General features: G+C 36.4%; 1 protein-coding gene across 2 annotated transcripts in view; it reads left to right on the top strand.

Annotated features, from left to right (window-relative positions):
* Window positions 1-15,621, top strand: part of MED13L (mediator complex subunit 13L) — a 306,114-nt gene that overhangs the window by 173,512 nt on the left and 116,981 nt on the right. The gene's annotated exons all lie outside the window — the stretch shown is intronic.

Raw genomic sequence — 15,621 nt, 5'->3', positions numbered from 1 at the left:
TATTGAATGCCAAACAAGCGTGGACTTTTATATCAATCAAACCAGGATCAAAAACTAAAACCTTGAAAGGCAAATATTTACTTCATTTATCTCTGGACATAGCACAGACTTAATTGGAATCATAAGTTGATGAATTGGAATCGTAAGCTGATGGGTGATTGTTTCCTATCAGAAGAGCAGGGCACACAATCCCAATTCTATTTTACTGTCCATGAAGTTGCCCGGAGCTAAGGGTTCCAGCTCCTGGCTGCAGATAAGAGCTATTGAACCTTAGATGTTAAGCTGTAAGGTTAGCTCTTTTTTAGGTGGTTGCCACAAGTTTGGCTGGCAGCTCTTGCCTGTTCTGGAACCTTTACCTTCTTAACTTCGTCATTCCTCCCTGTGACTTAATTCGCACTAGCAGCTTCCTCTCCCACCTGTAAGTCTTAAAGCTTTGATGACATGGTTGTGGATCTCATTAACCAAACTTAATTTATGAGAATTAGGATTTCTTTTTTCAAATCAGATAAATTGGGGACTGGCATGTGATTTTTTTTTTTTTTTTTTTTTTTTTTGGTCAAATCACCATGGATTTTTAAAAAATGTTTTCCCTTTTTTAGTACATTTCAAATCCTTTAGGATTTAAAAATATATATATTTAACTAGAAAGTAGGTATTATGTATATCAAAGTTTGCCTGAAAAGGATAATTCTACATTTAGAATGGTGTTAGTATGTATGGGTATGTAAAAATACGGTTTTGTTTACAGATTCTTTGACGGTGAGAAATTTTTTTCCTTTATTTATATTGATTTGCTCTAACTAAAGCATTTGCTCCATGGGCATATTTAATCTCAGTGTTTACTTAAGTTTACAGAGGATGGGTTAAAGGTTTGGTTTTTCTGTTGATGAGTGATGAGTTGCTTTGGCACGATGATCTTTACCATTCATTCCTATGTGCCTCTCCACGCTCAGTGTGCGGTCTCGGACAGAGCCAGTCCTAAAATTTTTCATCAGTAGCTATAGGTGTTTGTATCATAATTTCATGGGAATTGGGGGATGAAGGGGAAGTGCGGAAATAAAATAGGGATTGAAAGAGCAGTAATTAGTACTTTAATAATAAACACTAATGTTTGAAGTCGAATATAGTTACCAGTCTATTTTACATAACATCTGTATGTCTTTGCACTTCATTTACATCCCAGAAGTCTTCCTGACTTTAGCAAACCAGATGTGAATAATACTTGTAGTATATTTAGATATTTGATTTTTGTGTACCCGGCAGGCTATCGATTTCTGAGCAATGTAATTGAATTATTTTATTAGTTTTAGATTTCATACTCATGGTTGAAGGTAGAACTTCAAACTTCATTTTATTGTAGTATAGAAATGTTAATGATTTTGAAAAACTATTTTAGGAGGTGTTAACAATTGGAAAAATTTTAAACCAAACGTTGTTTTAAAAGTTGGCATTTGCTGTAATAGAACTTTGTTAGGTATAATGACTTTTCCACTTTTATTCTCTGAATGGAAAATAGAGCCTCTTGTTTGATGCTGAAACAGGATCTTAGTGTTCAGGTCATTTTGGATGGATAAACTGATGCTGTCTGTGGATGAGGGCATTTGGATTTAATAGATTTGGGATCACGTCCCATGCCTCTCTTCAAAAGTTCTTTGCTTTTAGAGAAGTTGTTTAGTTTTTCTGAACCGAACTTTGTGTTTTGCTGTAGCAGAGTTGGTGATAATAGTTTAGTTACTACCTTACAGGGTTATTGTAAAGATTAAATGAGATCATTGATGTGACTGGTTTGTAGTTGAGAAAAAGCAAAAATAAATGAAAATTTTTAGGCTTAATTTTGTGTGGGTGTGCACACATTTTCAGTTTAGTGACCGATGAGAGGAAAATTTGCTGCCCGGTGCTAAACAAGTTTTATGCACAAATTGATATTTTTGGGAAAGCTCTTATTTGATGCTAAGAGATACACATGAGAGAAACATATTTTAAAGAATGACATTTTAAGTATAAAGTTAAGTAATTATAGCATACTTTTTTCAAGAGATTAAAAGATGATTTAACACTGCATATTTTACATAGCTAAAATGATTTTAATAGTGAAGACAAATGAATCTATTGATGAATAGATTTCACCTGTTTGATTAACAGCATATGATTTCTTGAGCTATGGTTATTTTCTGTAGTGATAGCAAAACTAAATCATTTGCCTGGTGGACTCTAAAAGAGTTCTTAATGTTTGCTATGAGATGATAGGATAAACTTAGAAAAATTATATATTATATATTATGTATATATGTATGTATGTATTTAAACAGGCTGGTCCAAGAAGGTAAAAGAAATTTATTCACATTATTTTTTTCTTTGTGGTGGCACATCTTTTGTTACTCATAGCCTTAGGAATATAATAAGTAGGAAAGAAAACTTTGGCTTTGTCCTAAAGAGTTGTGGCAAATAACATCAAACATAACAAATTTCTGGGTTCCTGAAATATGTTGAACTTGAAAAAACTTTTCCTTCCAGGATATGCTTAAAAACAAACCAGTGAAAAATGTATTCCTTTCAAATAATTTAGAAGTTATTCATGGAGATTCTATTCAGTTTCAGCCTACATTTGATTACTACAGAATTTGAAGTTTATACACTTTATTTTTTGAATTCTAGTTTTAGCAAAATAATTGATCGCTTCCAGTAACCGTTTGGACCTTGAATTTCTTTCTGATATCAGGTATATAGTAGTTTACAGAAACATATTTGCTAGTGCATTTTCTGAATTAATCAGCTGTCTCTTCTTCATGGGCAAGCCTACCTTGAACGATACTCCAACAAGCCTCAAATACTTTTAAATATTCTGATTACTTTTGTATGTGCTGTTAGCAGATATGCATGTGTGGGCACTCACACATTGGGAAGTATATTATTTTGACTGCTTTTGTGTTGTTTTGTCTGGATTTTTTTTTCTACTTTTAAGCCAGAGATTCTTTCTTTCTTTCTTTCTTTCTTTCTTTCTTTCTTTCTTTCTTTCTTTCTTTCTTTCTTTCTTTCTTTCTTTCTTTCTTTCTTTTCTTTCTTTCTTATGTTCTTATACCACTCACCTATTTTTCAAGAAATGCCCTTACCTTTTGGTTTTAATAGCAAAAAAATAGATTTTGTATAATAAGATGAAATACTTTGATGTAGGAGAATATGTTTTAGCACTTTAAAACTTCCCTGCCCCCTCTTTCCTCAACATCACCCCCTCCCCTGCCCTCTTTTCACTTCTCCTCACTCTTCCAGACCTCCTCTTTCCTGTACTTTCCTTGTGATGTTTCCATCTAGAGACAAACAGACGAAAAGGCAGGGAAAGGAATCCCTCATGTAGAGGATAAACAGACGTGTGAACAAGTGCTTAAAATGTGAAAGATAAAGGGAATCTCTTCCTAGTGTCCGGAAAAATATGATCATTGGTGATAATTTTTTTCAATTTTTCTCATAACTTTAGGTGGTGCCTTTTGCCACGTGTCTTGGTAATGAGGGCTGTCTGACGGGAAACCCGTAAAAGCATATTAATGAAACAGTTTGGACTTATCTAAACATGTATAATAGTTTTGCAGCCTTTTTTTGACCCATAAAATATGTAGTCATTTTCTGTTGGTTTTATCTGATGGGGGATATAGCAGAAGATACTGTGTATTTTGTCATTTGAATGTATTTGAGAATTGTATGCAAGGTGAGAAGAGGGATGTGGTTAGAGTCTTTTTTTTTTTTTTTAATTTTTTTTTCAATGTTTATTTATTTTTGGGACAGAGAGAGACAGAGCATGAACGGGGGAGGGGCAGAGAGAGAGGGAGACACAGAATCGGAAACAGGCTCCAGGCTCTGAGCCATCAGCCCAGAGCCCGACGCGGGGCTCGAACTCCCGGACCGCGAGATCGTGACCTGGCTGAAGTCGGACGCTCAACCGACTGCGCCACCCAGGCTCCCCGATTAGAGTCTTGAGTGTAGGCATTCGTGGGTGGCTAGAGAAGGAAGAATGTATGTATGGAGACTAAGAAAGATAAATGAGAAGTGGGAGCCAGGATGGTTGGTGCCACCAAAACCATGGATTTTTAAAGTTTCATGATGCATCAATCAGCTGTGTCTGCCACACAGGCCATGTAAAATACATTCTAAGAGGACTATTAGATTTGGCTTTCAGCGGTGGGGGGGGGATTTGAGGTTGCAGTAGCTTGAGGTATAAATGGGGGTTGAAATGAAGACTCCGAATGTAGGGTTCTTGTTACATTTGTTACAAGTCATTGCAAAGGAAAAACTCCTGCACCTAGGAAGGGAAGAGAGAAGCATTTAAAGAGGGCCTGTGATAAAACTGCGTTGTACTGTCTGTGGTTTTAACAAGTGTCTCATGTACCACTGCACTCGATTTTGTTCACAAGCATTATGCACAGAGGAATGTGAAATTGAAAGATCAGTTCAACCAGAGGTGACGATAGTTAACTATATACTGTCTAGGTAGCTCTTTCACTTTTTTTCCCTCTCTTTCCGTTTTCCTTCATAACCAAAACAGAGTTACCGCCACTTTTAATTTTTTATTTGTTTTATTGGTGTTCTAAAAAGAATACAGTAAAAAACTTACATTTTCAACATCAGTACTTGTCATAGTTTAAAAAAGAAGTTTCAATATGTACTTTCAAGAAAGATTTTATGTGTACCTTGTTTTTTAATGTACTAGAGAGGTTGGAATAATATCATTGCTATAATTCCCTTTTTAATTCCTGCCAGTGGATTGAAACTAAGCTGGAAACAAAGCTCTCTTTGTTTAGTAGGCCATCCAGAAATATGGATGATCTTCCATTAATTATTTGTCCTTGCAGGACTTATTTTCAGCATTGTTTTTTTTCCAAAATGTCTTTCAGTTTTCAGATTCTCTGATTTTAGGAAAACTGTAGAATCTAGGCATGCCCCAGATCAGTTTGTTTACGTTGCCTGCCTATCTAGCTACATATCTGTCTTTCCCTTCTTTCTTTCCCTGTGTGTATATGTGCATGTATAATGTGTGCATGTACCTGTGTATATGTATGTATCTTTCCTTCTTCCTTTCCTGGATGTGCTTGGTTTCAGTGACTCCTTTATTTACCAACCCAAGGGATTTGATATTACTCTTTCAATGTGTCTGCAAGTTTTAAAGGATGTGTTTTGGAGGGAGGGTTTTTGTTAACTTCAGTAATGATGTTCAAAATCAGATTAGGAAGAGGGGAGAAGAAATTTTCAGTACCAAGTGGGAGTTAATTTGAGTTTTTTTTGTTTTTGTTTTATCATACAGCTGACCACCTCTTTTGCCTTTGCTTAAGATGTCCTAGCTAAATGCCACTTACTTTGTTGGAAAAAAAAGTCAACTGAGGGGTCAGGACATAAATGAATGGAGGTTCAAATGATTACCCTTTTGGTAGCATGAAGGATGTATGTTTAATGTACTCATATCTCTGGTTTCGTTTAGGATGTTTATATTAAGTTTCTTCATGTCAGCTTCAGTGAATCTAAGCATTATGGAAGTATATTGTGGTACATCAAATAGCTAATTCCCCGAGATTAAAGTGATTATTTTGGAAATAGGCTGCATTTTAAGTTGAATGCTTACGTATCTCCTGCTTTGTAAAATACCTTAGGTTACTTTTGCTGAAGTTTCTTAGAGTTTAGAAAAAATGTAAAATGTATGTGCCTGGGAGGTCATTTCCACTCATAATTAATTTCTCATAGCGTATTGATAGCATGTGGGAAATTTTTATGGCAAGTTAAAAACAGACATGTCTAAGGGAAATGGCTGCTCTTGTTTTATTATATTACTATTTTTAAAAATGTACACATCTATATATGTTTTTATTTATGAAATGGGACTTTTAGGCTGTCTATGAAGGACGTGGGGGGATGTTTCTTAATTTTAAGTTGGAAAATTTCAGCCACACCAAATATAAATTAGTTCTATAGAATGGCTGAAAAATATGAGCATCCCAATGATTATTTATAATTTCTTGTTACAGTCTACCATATATCTCTGCTACGTATATTATTCTAAAAGGTGTAATAACCATTGGTTTTTCTAATGTCAAATTATTTAGGTCTCATGCTTTTTACCTCCATTTAGTTTTTAATATAATTATAGTCAAGATTTAGTGAAAATCGTTGCATCATGGGCACAAGATAGATTCTGAAAGAAGCCCTAAGAGTAAAAATAATTGGCTAATGTATATTTTATTTTTGTTATGGTAATTTTCAGTCCTTCAATTTCATTCAGCTCTGTTTTATTTCCATTTTTCAGCTGAGATTTCCTATATTTTAAATTCACTGTGAGTACATTTCCCTTTATGTCCGTAAGCATAATTACAATAATTGCTTTAAAATCTTTGGTACTAAATAAAATATCTAGATTATCTCTATCGGTTTTATCTATTCATTATGGGTTAGATTTTGCTGTTTCTTCATCTCTTGAATAATTTTGAATTATATTTTGGGCATTGTAAGTAATGTAGAGATTCTGGATTCTGTTTTCTTTCTCTAAAGAATGTTCATTTTGTTTACTGTTTTGTTTTAAAACAGTAAACTTTAGCTCAACTCAGACTCCAATCTCTTGTCTCACCTTTGGTGGGTAGCAGTTGAAATCTTTTTACTTCTTTTAGTGTAGGGTTTCTCACTTCTGCATTGCTGACATTCTGGGCTGGATGATTGTTGTGGATACTGTTCGGTGCCTGGTAGGACGCCCAGCAGCATCCCTTGCCTCTACCTGTACAATGCCAATAGTGCCTTCCTCCTCCAGAGGAAGATGCCACCACGTAAATGGCCAGCTGTCTCCCAAGAGGCCTAATTGCCCCAATTGAGAAGGCACTGTTCTGGTCTTAGCTAGGCAAAGTCTGACCTGTGCACCTAATTCAGGGGGTCCACCGGAGATTCGGTCAGAGTTTTGACTCTGTCTTCTTCCCAGGATTTCCTTTCTCATTTTCTAGCTGCTCGGGTCTCTTTGAACTCAGTCCTCTGATTCTTCAAGCCAGTAAGACTGGAAGTGGAGTTTGTAGACAGTGTTAGCCACTCCATGTGGTTCAGTCTGCCTGAAGGTAAAAAAAAAAAACACAAAACTTTTTTTTTTTTTTGAAGAAAGGGGAAAGTCACTTGCTACCATTCCTTCTTTTCAAGTGTAGACTCTTGCCCCCTCTCTAAGTTCTTAGCTCCATTTAGTAGCTTTTTTTATCTAGTAATATTTATTTTTAGCAGATTTTAATATTTTCTTCATAATTCTGGTTGTTAGTTTTTGGATGGAGAGATGTGTTGGTTTGGGAGGAGCTTTGTTACTGCCCAGAGTGGAACCTAATGAGTATTTAGGACATAAAACTTCACCATCTTTTGTCACCCGGCTGTTATTTGTGCTTGACTTAGGTTTGCATTGTCTGTCTATTAAAATTGGATGGCTTAGCATCTGGTGCTAAATCACTTTGTGGGAGACGTTGATTTTAATATGTTACTTAATTGACTAATGAAATGTCACCTATTTTCTCAGTGATTCCAATGTTTGTGTGTTGTAAATTGTTCCCAATTTATTAATTAATGGCTTTGTGTTTTATACTGTTTTAAAAGTATTAATGTTTGTAGTCTCTTCCCTCAAATTTATAAACACTGAACATCTTCTTAAAAATGTAAAGGCATGAAAGGTCTTTATTATTTCTTTTCTGAGTTGACATTTATGTTGAAGCCTTGTCCAAATGCAGTTTTAAAACTTGACAGAAATGGGGTGCCCGGGTGGGTCAGTCAGTTAAGCATCCAACTCTTGATTTTGGCTCAGGTCATGATCCCACAGTTGATGAGATCGAGCCCGACTTTGGGCTCTGCACTGATAGCGTGGAGCCTGCTTGGGATTCTCTCCCTCTCTCTCTCTGCCCTTCTCCGTCTTCACATGCACAGTTTCTCTCTCTCTCTCTCAAAATAAATAAATAAACTTAAAAAAAAAAAAAAAACTTTACAGAAATGTTCCTAAACTGTCCTTGTTAATTTCCTTTAGGGAATGAGGTAGGCTGAGATGAGACAGGAAAGTAAGAGGAGGAAAGGACCAGGAAATTACCAGATTAAAGAAAGTCCAAATGTGTCTTTTCTTTGAAAGGTGAGCTGAGGGTTCTCAGTAAAATGTTGTGACGATGCCATATGTGCAATATGTTGGCAGCAAGGGGAAAAAGCATCACAGATTAAAGTTGGATTACGGACGTCTCTCCACTTTTAGGCAAGAATGTTCACTTCTTCAAAGAAGGTTAAGAATACTGCTTGCAAATGTTGCTTTTGATTGATTTTATGTAATTTTCTTCCTAACATTTTCCCTTCATCAGTTCAATGAAATGTAACTAAAAATGTTAATGAAGATTATATAAACAAATTTCACTCTCCTTAAAGTGACTAGGCCTAGGTTTGCGCGTGCACACACACACACACACACACACACACACCCCGGTTTTGTTTGTTTTGTTTTGGTAGAATGGAGATTGTGCTTAAGATGGTTTAGGGCTGAGTAAAGTAACATGAAGTGGCTGTCAAGAACCTGACTTGTGGCTGCTGCTGTAATGGTGGTTGGCCGCCACTCATGGTGGAAGGGGTGGGAGTAATTACTTAGAAAAAAACTAAGGATAATTACAAGTTTTTATGTTTCTGGTAGTTTCTTGTACTAGCAGAAGATTGCTATCCAAATATTTTTTATTTAAAAATTTTTTTTAAGTTTATTTTGAAAGAGAATGCAAGTGGGGGAGGGGCAGAGACAGTGTGTGTGTGTGTGTGTGTGTGTGTGTGTGTGTGTGTGAGAGAGAGAGAGAGAGAGAGAGAGAGAGAGAGAGAAAGAAAATTCCAAGCAGGCTTTGCATTGTCAGTATGGAGCCCGATGCCAGGCTCTAACTTACAAACTGCAAGATAATGACCTGAGCCCAAGTCAGAAGCTTCACTGGATGAGCCACCCAAATATTTTTTATATAGGTGATTTGCATTAAATGAATTAAGTATTCCTACTATAAATCTTTTTATATAATGGCCATATGCTCTATAAGAAATGGCATATTGTATATTGATTCTACCCCTAAAATATTGATAGGAGCTATTTTCCGTTTTTAAAGAACTTTTTTTACTGCATATTTTAAGATCTGGTTGAAATCATCTTCATTCTGGTATGAGTTTTGAAATATACTTATTTGCATTGTAGTTCTCTTGCCAATCTTTTATATGAAGGAATCAAAGGGAAAAAATGGAGAGTATATAATGTATTTTATAGCCCTTTGGCTTACCTCTGGTATATTTGGAGTGTTCAAGAATATTATAAAAACAAAGCTTTTATTAAGTGTGGTTCTTAGAAAGTATTAAATGTGTATCTAAGAACCCATCAGTCGAATGTGATGATATAGACTTCATTTAGGGTTTTGTTAATAGCCTGGGTGGCTCAGTTGGTTGAGCCTCTGACTTCGGCTCAGGTCATGATCTCGTGGTCGGTTTGAGCCCCACGTCGGGCTCTGTGCTGAGAGCTCAGATCCTGAAGCCTGCTTCAGATTCTGTGTCTCCCTCTCTCTCTGCTCCTCCCCCATTCATGCTCTGTCTCTCAAAAATGAATAAACATTAAAAAAAAAAGTTGTGTAACGTTGAAGTATTATAGCTTAATATTTAAGACTAGAGAGTTTGGAAAGCTCTGGGTGCTGAGATGCAGGACCAACTTACATCCTGTGGGGCCTCCTTCCTGTCGTGATGTTTGGTCTGTCACAGTCTTCTGACTTTCTCCTGGTTCCCATCACTTCTGTTAAGACTGCTCTTGGTGGGTGAAGTGCTCTCCCCCATAAGAGCACCATGTGGTGTCAGCTGTGTTTTGGATGTTACCCACACTTTGTCTGGCATCCCTGCTCTCCAGTAGAAGCCTTTCTGTCCAGCCAGGGTTGCCTTTCACAATCTCTACCATTGTCTAAACTCCTTTTCTCTTTGTGCAGGTTCTTTTTTTTCCCCAACCTTTTGGGCTCTCCTGGCATCTCAACGTTAACTTTGATCTTTCTTCTTTGAGCTGCTCCCCTGAGGCAACTTTCCTAGCTGTCCCCCCCCCCCCCCGCCCTTGGCATTTTACCTGTAAATTTATCAAGAGTATGGTTTTACTTCTTATTTATTTTTTGTCGTTTATTTTGAAAACTTTATTCCTGTCTTGAATTTGTTCTAAGGAAGATGAGAATTTAGTCTGCATTTTTTTCTTTTTCCATTCCCGCATCATTCCATCCTTGACTTTTTAGAACAGAATCATACTTATTTTGGTGTCTACTATTCATCGTTTTCCCCCTTTTATTCTACTCCACATCTATTACAATTTCTAGTACAAAGAGTATTACAGGTTTGGTTGAACTGAATGGAACATACTTCTTTTGTTGTAAATCTGTTTATTTTGCCCGAGGATCAAAGTGGAAAATGAGGTCTTAAAAGTCATCTAACATAAAACAAAATGTTGAGTTATGTCATTAAAGCAAAAAGATTTTCTTTACCATTCTTAAGAGATGATTGTTTAAAATATTATGTTTTTATAAATGTTCTTATAATAATTGGTTTTATGTGAGTTTTTCCTCAGTATTATTTATTATTGAATAGTTTGCTCAAATTTCAAGTTTGAACATTTGGGCTGTTCATGATGGTTGTTTCAGTTCAGGTATTTCCTCGTGAAAAGTCTGTGTTACTCTGTTGGATATTGTCCTCCATTGGTGCTTTATGAATTGCAGTTTTTATTAGTAGAAGCAGCTTTAACACATCTTGAGATTTTAATATGCCTCATAGAAAGGCAGAGACCTTTCTAATTGGTTGTACACAGAAGAGCCTAGAAGGAACATTGTGGGCAACATTTGAAGTATTTTTACGTACTACTGAAATTGACCAGTATAATTTATAGAGTGTTACCTGGTACCTAGCATGTAAGAAAGCAAAGAAACACATTACTATGTATAATTGAAGACAGTTGGTTAAAGTTTTCTGTCACTGAGATTTAAAAAAAAAAAAAAAAGACTGTAGAAAGTAAGTTTCACTGAGAGAAAATTGTAATATTAGCAGAATTTTAAGCTTTGTTTCAGTGGCCTTAAAAGCACTCCATCAATTTTAACGTAGCCTGCCACCTCCCATCCTTTGTTTCTTTTGTTTGTTTTATTTCTTTTTGAGAGAAAGAGACAGACACACAAAGCATGAGTAGGGGAGGGGCAGAGAGAAAGGGAGACAGAATCCGAAACAGGCTCCATCCAGGCTCTGAACTGTCAGCACAGAGCCCGACGTGGGTCTCGAACCCATGAACCGCAAGATCATGACCTGAGCCGAAGTCGGATGCTCAGCCAATTGAGCCACCCAGATGCCCCCATCCTTTATTTCTTATTATAATTTTATAATCCAGAATTTAAGCTTTATATCAGATTATGGTTCAAATCTCTGAAATAAATACAGCTTTCTTTTGCTGACGATTTGTTGTGTCCTTGAATAAGTAACCTTTCTAGGCATTAATTTCATTAATGAAAAGAAACGTTACCCTCAATTGGAGTTCCTTACAGAAAGAGTAAGATATTGTGGTATCCCTTAAACATCCACTATGTGAAAACAGAAAAATTGGGATTATGTGCTTTTATTTTTCCACTTTAACTCCTCAGCCCTCTGTTTACCCAGGCTCTTAAAAACTTAAAATACTGGCTTGGAACCCTGATTAGAATCATACATTTAATTGAATACGTACTATCTTACGTTATTCCTTGATCATTTTAAGCATGTTTTGTGTGTTCAGAAAGATAAGTTACTAAAGCACATTTCTGTAATAGTCACGAGGCCTCCTCTTTTCCCCATTCCTTAGAAACACATGGTGCTAAAAGTACCTAGAGATAACTCAATAAAATACTTGTTGAGTACATTTCAAACCAGAGGATTCTTCCATTGGAGGATACTGCTGGTACCTTTGCTGCTCAGTGTATGAAGTGCAGTACAGGGCATGTTCTGTAGAGGTTGTATTACAGAGAATTGTGTATTTGTGCTTTGATTTTCTGTAAACTGAACTTTCCAAAGTTGAAAGGTCTTTTGATTCTTCCAAGTACACCATGAAGAAGCCTTCAGTTGGGTTGTGGGTACCTTGTGTAGCTTACCTCTTTAAGGGTGAATGCAGTAACTCCTTTGAACAAGTCAGAGATTTTCAGAACCAGCCAAAGTTATGGAGGCATCAAGTTGGAGCTGAGGCTGGGGTAACAGTAGATAGTGTGAGGCGGACGAGCAGGGGCCTGTTGTTCTTACCTGCAGTGTACGTGTGAAGAATTGTAAATCTTGAGCTCAGGAATTAGAATTTTGGACATGTGATTGTTTCAAGAAAGTAATGCACATACACGTTATTACAAGTGTAACTGATGGAACTGAATCTATCACCCAGTACACTGCTCCTTTGGAAATAAATGACAGAAATTTAGGCCTTTATTATTACTCCCATTCTAATCGTGCTCTTAATGTACACAGTCAGAATGGTCCACTCATTATCTGTGTTTTGTTTCTAAACTCTGAGAAGAGTAAGAATAAAGGTAATAACAATGATATCTTCTTAATACAGGTTGTTTTGAGGATTGAATGAGAAATAGTGTAAGTAGTGGAATGTATAACTAGACAAAGAAATCATTAAAGCCTGTTCTGTAAATTTCTTCCTAGCTTATCATGGCACTTCATATGCTATTTATTGTATTATATATGAAACTGATCAATTTTTCAAAATTAAATGATTCTAATTCAGGAATAGCATTGTGTATTATTTTATTTTTCCTCTTTCACATCATGTGACATTGTTTACAAACAGTAAAGTTGATATTTTGAATAAAACATGGATTAAAAGTGCATGATTGAACTTCCTTAAAATTCACCCCCTTTCCATCCAGTATTTTCATAGGTTTGATTTTGGTCTCAGGTGCACGTGTAGTCCTTTGACTGTTAAGCTTGACTATAAGCATGGTAGTTTATTTTTGGTATTTTACATATAAATGGGAGTAGTTAAACCAGTTGTCTTCAGTATTTTTTTTTTAATTTTTTTTTTCAATGTTTATTTATTTTTGGGACAGAGAGAGACAGAGCATGAACGGGGGAGGGGCAGAGAGAGAGGGAGACACGGAATCGGAAACAGGCTCCAGGCTCCGAGCCATCAGCCCAGAGCCTGACGCGGGGCTCGAACTCCCGGACCGCGAGATTGTGACCTGGCTGAAGTCGGACGCTTAACCGACTGCGCCACCCAGGCGCCCCTGTCTTCAGTATTAAGATGAGATAACTTTGGGGAGAAGAAGGAGGTAGCAGAGATGAAAAGCGACACAGAGAGAAATGGATCCAGCAGTCACAATTATTGGATGAGGAAAGAAGGAAGCTCCTTACAAACCACCAATACTTCCAGAAGCTTCTTCTCATTTGCATCTTCTCATTTGGCATCTTTCAACACATCTATTGATGCATTTGCTTTTTACTTTGCTTTTTTTCCTACCTTTCCTCATAAAGGTTCCAAAAAGGCCAGCGGGGGACGGGAGGGAGTTTTCCCTATTTTTTCCTTCTTAAACACATCGATCACTTCTGTAGCTTGAAGTGAAAACAGGGATCTAGATAAAAACATTTGACGTGGAGTGAAAAATAATAGAAAAAAATAAGTGGGAGGTTGAGGGTAAAATAAATTGTTATCTGTATTTTTACTTTACTGGCGTTGTCTGGCACTAAAAGTTACTAATAATACAATTGTGGTCATCTGTTCTTTTGTCCTTAGCCCTCTATTTAATGAATAATACTAAAATGTTTCCTTGGAGGGAACTTAATTCCATCTTACTCATTCACTTTTTAAACTTTCATTAATACTGCCTTTTTGAAGAATGTGCTCATAAATCATCCCAAACATTAAAAAAAGCCCTCTTGTATATTTTACTGATTTCAAAAGGATTAAATGTATTTATTAAAAATTGGGAGATGTAGAAAACCACATTGGATTTTAAGACAGTTTAATTGTATTTGAACACATAGGTATGTCCTTTATTTGAATATGAGAGTCTACGTATAGAGGCTTTTTTGATACTTTACGTATTCCTATAGAAACATCCTTCCATAGTACTTGATGACTAGTTATTAAAGCCTTTAAAATCTAGCTTTTTAAATTGAGATGCTGGAAAAAGACAACTTCAGCATACTAAAATAAAATTGACAAAATGGTAAAATTGGGACTCTAATGCAAATATAAAATGAACAAATGCCAAACATTTTAATCAACATGTTAGTGAAGGAACACATAAGATGTTAAACCAGTTCAAAGAGCATTTGAGTAGCTAGGTTTTTATAGAAAATTAATAAGTATTTCTGTAACTACAACTTAGTACCTTTCTGACCAAATAATGCACATAAGTGAAAAGAAGAAAGTTTATTCTTAAATAACCACAACTGCTTATTAATAGGATGTGTATGCCTTTTGGACACTGAATAACTTCAAATCTTGCAACCGGATTGGACACCACTACTGATTTTACTGTATATGGCAGTCACCACTGACAAACCACTTTCACTAAGATCTGACTTTATTGTAGGGAATGCAGTACAGTCTGCTGTTGAAACTGTGGACCACCTTGATCTGGTAGTTTGCATAGGCTCTGACAGATGTCGCTTTGTTTCCTCCCTGCCAATTTAAAAATATCTTGCCACACCCTTGTGAGTTTGCTAGTGTTCTGGTGTGCTTTCTACACAGTTGGGGCACCACAGCACTAGGTAATCCTTTGATGGTCATTTCTTGTGTACGATGTTGAAAGGACAGGCTGTTTTCCCTTGGCCTTATGTCCAAGTTTTGAATGAAATTTCTTAAGTACCCTGGGGAGCCTCTAATTAGAATTGTCAAATTTCTCTCCTTAAACTGCCTGCCGGCTGGTGGTGGTATCCATTGATTATCCGGGTAGACTCTCTACTTTGTGTTTATCCAAACCCTGCCCAGTGCATAGACTGTTCTGGTAGGCCAGTTAATCTTGCCGCTGTGATGCATTAGGGCTATAGTATAGCAGATTCTCGAACTTTTTAGTCTCAAAACCCCTATAAACATTGAGCACCCAACAGAGCTTTTATTTATATGGGTAATACTTATCAATGTTTATTCTAGAGAAGTAAAACTGAGAAAAGGTAAAGTATTTATGACTTATAAAAACAATAAATTCCTTATATGTTCACATAAATAACCCCTTTTTAACCAAAATGACAATTTTCTAAAAAGAAAAAATATTTGGTCAGAAGAATGGTACTGTTTTTGTGAATCTCCTTTGTGTCTGGCTTAAGGGTAAATAGATGTATTCTCGTGTCTGCTTCTGCATGTAGTCTCTTGTGACATCCTGTAGCCTCTGGAAAACTCCATATTGTGCTTGGAGAACATAAGTGTGAAAAAAATAAATAATGTCTTTATGCTCTTCTGGAAATAGTTTTGACTTGCTGCCTGCTCGGAGTGGAGCTTCAATGTAGATGTGGTTTGTTCTTATTTTACTCTTAGGCAGAGACAGGTAGACTTTTTCTGAGAAGGGCCAGATAGTAAACATCTCCAGCTTTGCAGGGCACACGGTCTCTGTCAAAACCAGTCAAGTCTGACATTATCCTGTGAAAGCAGCCACGTATATAGTG

The sequence above is a fragment of the Prionailurus bengalensis genome, chromosome D3 (assembly GCF_016509475.1).
Source record: "Prionailurus bengalensis isolate Pbe53 chromosome D3, Fcat_Pben_1.1_paternal_pri, whole genome shotgun sequence".
In the NCBI taxonomy this organism is placed as follows: Eukaryota; Metazoa; Chordata; class Mammalia; order Carnivora; family Felidae; genus Prionailurus; species Prionailurus bengalensis.
Note: the sequence above shows the minus strand (reverse complement) of the source record. Positions and strands in the feature narration are given on the sequence as shown.